Here is a 6,401-nt window from a genome sequence, read left to right on the forward strand (position 1 = left end):
AATAAAATAATGGGTAATAATATAATGATGTACAATTATCATAATAGTTTATTGTATCACTTTATAGTTTATACTTGGATAGCTAAATGTTATAATTTTAATTAATCACTAGATCATATTTTAGTACACGGGTCTATTTATCTATCAATCGTACTACATCATAATAATCTCGTAAATAGGTCGTCTATTGATTAATCAATTATAGAATACTTAATATGATCTTATTTTTTATATGGATAATACTTTCGTACATAGATCGTCTATTGACCAATCAATCATAGAATAGTTAATTTGATTTTATTCTTTAGGGATAATATTGTCGTACATAGGTCGTATAATGAACAATCATTCATAGAATTGTTAATTTGAAGCTATTACTTAGAGATTATACTTTATTATCGTATGGAGGTCATCTATTAATCAATCAATCATATAATATATAGTTAATTTGATTTTATTCTTTAGGGATAATATTGTCGTACATAAGTCGTATAATGAACAATCATTCATAGAATAGTTAATTTGAAGCTATTACTTAGAGATTATACTTTATTATCGTACGGAGGTCATCTATTAATCAATCAATCATATAATGTAAGTTGATTTGATTTTTATTCTTTATGGATAATATTATCGTACATAGGTCTTATAATGAACAATCATTCATAGAATAGTTAATTTGATCTAATTCCTTAGAGATTATACTTTATTATCGTACGGAGGTCATCTATTAATCAATCAATCATATAATGTAAGTTGATTTGATTTTTATTCTTTATGGATAATAATTTGGTACATAAGTCATCAATTGATCAATCAATCATAAAATAGTTCATTTGATCTTTTTCTTTAGAGATAACACTCAACTTTCGTACATAGTTCGTCTAGTGATCAATGAACGACAAAATAGTTAATTTGATCTTATTCTGCATAATACTTTACTATCGTATGGAGGTCATCTATTAATCAATCAATCATATAATATATAGTTGGTTTAGGATATCAATTTAACTTCGTACATAGTTTGATTTAGAGTTTAGGGTTTGGGGTATAAGATTTCTAATTTAATTCTTTACTAGATGTAAGCCCGTGCGTTGCACGGTTCTACAAAATCATTTTTTTTATTTAAAAATTTGTAAATTTATGAAGATCATTTATTAGATATATAATAAAATTTCTAATATCATAAGATAATTTTTTAATTTTAACACTCAAATTATCTTTTGTTGTTTTATTTATTTTACGTGACGCTTGAATTAAAATCCCAAACTAACCTTATTCATTAATTTTTCTTATGCGACAATTTAAATTTTTAATTAAAAAAAAAGTGATAAATCTCGTTTTTTTATTAATCAAAATAAGTCTTTTGCCTATGCGTTTATTTAATAAACTCGTTCTGTTTAAATGTTAGGCTCATTTATAATTTTTTAATTATTAAAAATTATGGGGAATTAGTCATATGAGATTTAGTTTTATTAATCAAACTTTTATAATATTTGATTGGGAGGGATTAAAGATATTTGCGATCAAAAATTTGCATCCATATATGTAAAAAAAAGATAATTATTACTTAGTTTTTTTTAAAAAAATAATTTAAATTATAATTATTCACTATTCATTGTTTTTACCTATGTGTCAAAATTCTTAAATCTTATTTGTCACTTTTGCTTTGATGGCAAGTAAAATTTTTAATTCTAAAATAAATTATTAATCTAATTTTTCATTAGACAAAATAATACCTTTTCTTATGTACTATACTCCCATATTGTGATACTAGTTTATTATAATATTTGATATTTCGATAAGTGTGCTTATGTTTATATTTTGATTAATTATTAATTCATCTTCATGCAAAATTAATTAATAGAGAAAATTGATCAATAATTCTTTATTAAGTATTATTATAGTAGTATCGGTTAAAAAAAAAGTATTATTACATTAGTATGTATTTTATCTTCGTAATATTTACTACTGTAGTATTAGCTTTAATTTGTATATTCCTAAAAACATAATAATTTGTAAGACTACATAATTATCCATGACTTCTTTCCCAATGAGACAACCAAATATAAAAAAGTAAAGTTATAAATACATTGAACAAAGCCAATTTATGTACGATGTTTGGTATTCGACTATTCAATAGTACAAGTTACAATACTAAAGCATAGACTACTCCGTAAACTCTTAAAAAAAGTAGTACCACTTGCTGTCAAAAAATAAAATAAAATAAAATAAAGTAGTACCACTACTACCATTACATAACATTAAACAATTAAAAATAACAAGAAAAGATAATAAGGTGGTTTCAAAAAAAAAGAAAAGATTATAAGGTAGGGTCCACAACTTTTTAGCAGTGCATGTGACTTTTCAGCTACATCTTCTTCCTTCTACCCTTTCTTATCTTCTTCCATTAATGTAAATCTTAAAAGCTCCGATTAAACCTGAAATTTTAGACAAAATACAGTTGCTAGTCCTTGCTACTCAAGAAAATTGAAGGTTCTTGCACCCACAAATGGGTACTCCATCAACGACGTTCCAAATCGCGCACCACAACGAACCGGGACGAGTCCGTACCGCGTTTTGGGACATACGACCCAGTACGGGGAACGCGCTGCCGTCCCGCGTTCCGTGCAACGTTGGTTTAGAGATATGGCAAACCAGATCTTTTCATTACCATGACGTGCAATGCAAATTGGCCAGAAATAAAGGCTGAACTACAACATGGTGAAAAAGCGCAGGATACACCAGATATTGTAGCCCGGATATTCCGTGTTAAACTATTAGCGCTTAAGAAGCAGATTATGAAGAAAAACGTGTTGGGTGAGGTGGCAGCAATGATCTACGTTGTTGAATTCCAAAAAGGGGTCTGCCACATGCACATTTCTTGATTATGCTGAAATCTAACTTCAAGATAAGAGGGCTGACAGACTATGACAAATTTGTTTCGGCTGAAATACCCTCATTTGATAATCCTTTGCTTCGTAAAGTTGTCTTGACTCATATGATGCATGGACCATGTGGCAAGCCAAATCTGAAATGCCCTTGCATGCAAATGAATGGGAAAAAACTTGCGTGTAAGAATGGGTACCCAAAAGAATATGTGGCAGAGACATCAAACAACAAAGATGGATATCCTATATATAGGAGAAGAGAAATAGGTGAAAAGGTGAAAATTAGAACTACACAGCTAGACAATCGATGGGTGGTACCTTACAATCCGTATTTACTACTCATGTTTGAGTATCACCTAAATGTTGAGGTATGCTCAACTATCAAAGCAGTGAAGTATCTGTACAAGTACGTTTATAAAGGGCATGATCGAATTTCATACAAGATATCTGCCACAACTGATAACAAATTCGATGAAATTGAACAATTTCAATCTGGCAGGTCGGTAATAACTATTCAATTTACATAATTTTGTTCTATCTTTGTAATTTCAAATATATCAATGAAATTGAAATGTAACAATTTTGCAGGTGGGTATCCCCATGTGAAGCAGCATGACGAATTTTTGGGGTTCGATTTGTACGAAATCTATCCTCCTGTCATGCCATTGCCTATACACTTACCGAATATGCAGTCCATTGCTATAAGACCACATGAAAATCTTAATTCAGTCGTGAGAGATCCAAAACATTCACGGACTTCGTTAACAGAATATTTCTCAATGAATGCAAAAACATAAGGTGGCACTGAACTTTTATACGGTGAATTCCCAGAGCACTACAGATGGGATGCACGTACAAAAACATGGATTCTGAGGCAAAAAAAGCTCACTGTTATTGGACAAATGGCATTTGTCCTACTTGCCGAAGGTGAACGTTTTTTCCTCCGACTTTTGCTGCTCAATGTTAGAAATGCAGGGTCTTTTTTAGACCTGCGTACAGTTGAAAATTATGTCTGTGCTACATTCCAAGAAACTGCTCAACAACTTGGTCTTTTAGAGGATGATGATGCTGCATCTATATGCTTAGCCGAAGCTTCTGAAGTGCAATTAAAAGATGCTTTTCGAAGGCTTTTTGCAACAGTCTTGATCTTCTGTCAACCAAGTGATCCATCTGCTTTATGGAATAAGTTTTACACAGCAATGTCAGAAGATTTCAGTCACAAATTTAAGGGTGATACTAATAAAATCAAGCAGCTAATTGTTAGTGTGCTTGAACAACATCTTGAATCAATGGGTAAATCACTCAAAACTTTTGGCCTAGATCATCTGAGCTACATTGTTGCTGATGAATTCAGAAAAAACAAGAGATATAGCAGATGCTCTAGATACAGCTATTCCCGAGGAATTCATAAATTCAAAAGAACGTTTGAACACAACTCAATTTGAAGCATTCCAGTGTATAATGAAACACATACATGAAGGAAAAGGAGGTGCTATTTCTATTGATGGACCGGGTGGAACTGGGAAGACCTTTTTATGCAATTGCTTATATGCAGAAGTCAGAATGATGAATAAAATTGTACTACCAACTGCAACATCCGGAATAGCAGCATCAAATCTTCCTTCAGGGAGAACAGCTCACTCAAGATTCAAAATACCGGTTGACCATGAGAACTCTTTGACATGTGATGTGCCTAAACAAGGTAGTTTGGTATATTTGATAAAAGAGACAGCTCTGATTATATGGGATGAGGCTTCTATGGCCAACAAGGCAATTTACATGCTCTGGATTTGCTACTCCAAGATTTATGTGAAAATACCTCGCTATTTGGTGGCAAGCTCATTATTCTTGGCGGAGACTTTAGACAAGTTCTACCATTTGTACCTCACAAGTCACATAGACAAGCTGTTGAAGCAAGCATAGTGACTTCGTACATCTGGACAGCTTTGATAATATTTAAACTAACAGAAAATCAGAGAGCTTGTGAAGACCCATCATTTAGTTCATTCTTGCTGTCTCTTGGAAATGGTGAATTACAAAAAAGTGAGAGTGATTATGTCAGACTACCCGATGGAATGATTCAACACTTGCTGATGGAAGAAGATCCCGTTTTGAAGATTATAAATGCAACATATCCAGAAGTTGAGAAGGGAACAATAACATCAGAAATCTTTGCAGATAGGGAAATTTTAACACCTATGAATGATGATGTTGATTTGGTGAATACAATCTTAATAGACCAATTTCCGGGAGAATCAGTAACTTACAAGAGTTTTGATGTAATGCTCAATGATACATGAAACATCTATACGACAGAGTTTATAAATAAACTTTGTCCAGGAGGAATGAGTCCCCATGAGCTTGTCCTTAAGAAGAATTGTCCGGTAATTTTGTTACGAAACATATTGCCTTCTCAAGGACTCTGTAATGGTACGAGATTAATCTGTAAGACCTTTCTACCCAACGTTATTGTTTGTGAGATTTCTGTTGGACAATACAAGGGTAAACCTGTTTTTGTGCATCGAGCAAATTTGTGACCTCCGGCGAATAGCAGCTATCCTTTTGCTTTTGAAAGAAAGCAATTTCCAATTAAACTATGTTTTGCCATGACAATTAATAAGTCACAAGGGCAAACATTGAATCGAGTATCAATATATCTTCCCCGACCATGCTTTTCACATGGTCAGTTGTATGTGGCACTATCTCGGGCTAAAAAGGCTAAAAATGTTGTGGTATATACCACAAAAACACCAAAAGGGTATCTTCTAAACTCAATTAAATATGTAGTATCTTACGATATTCTAAAGTAATCGGGGATAATTTAGCACATAACATTTAATATTTTGTTCTATGTTCTGGGTACAATATTAGCTTTTGAACTTTGTTATATAAGTGATTAGTATTAATGAAAATAAGTTACAATAAATATCGTATTATTACATTTTTTTGATAATCACATTAAGCTAATATTCATATATAGACATCATTGCCTCCGATTTTGTATGTATCTTCTTAAGTCTTTTAAAGTTATCTTTTTTCAGATTAAAATTTGACATCTAAAATTTAACAGCTATTTCATCAAATGCCACTAAGCAATTTAAAAATTCACCAAATGTCATCGGACTTTTCAGAATTCACCAAATGCCACTGAATTTTTAAAAAAATTCACCGAGTGCCATTAATGACTAACGGCAGTTAACTCCGTTAGTCATTTAGGCTAATTATGTCACGTGGTGGCTTATGATTGGTTGATTATTAAATTAGTAAATTAATAACTTAATAAAAAACTTAAAAAAAAAACACCCACCATGACCCAGCCCCAACCACCGTCTGTCACTGCCACAGTGCCACCACCCTATCCCCACCGCGGCGACCCAGCCCTAAACAACCACGCCGGCGACCCAGCTTAGCCAGCCCGCACCGACGACGCAACCCAGCCACCCTTCCCGCAATTCGCAACCTTCTCTTTCTCCATCGAAAATCCCTCAATTCCCCTCCCCACCGCAGGAT

General features: G+C 32.6%; 1 long non-coding RNA gene across 1 annotated transcript; it reads left to right on the forward strand.

The window, feature by feature from the left end:
- Positions 1–2,642: 2,642 nt before the first annotated feature.
- On the forward strand, positions 2,643–5,412 carry LOC145591038 (uncharacterized). The gene is made up of 2 exons (XR_014102233.1): positions 2,643–3,390; positions 3,480–5,412. It is a non-coding gene; the product is annotated as an uncharacterized LOC145591038 (long non-coding RNA).
- The last annotated feature ends 989 nt before the right edge of the window (positions 5,413–6,401 follow it).

This window comes from Chenopodium album, chromosome 18 (genome assembly GCF_948465745.1).
Source record: "Chenopodium album chromosome 18, dcCheAlbu1.1, whole genome shotgun sequence".
Taxonomy (NCBI): domain Eukaryota; kingdom Viridiplantae; phylum Streptophyta; class Magnoliopsida; order Caryophyllales; family Amaranthaceae; genus Chenopodium; species Chenopodium album.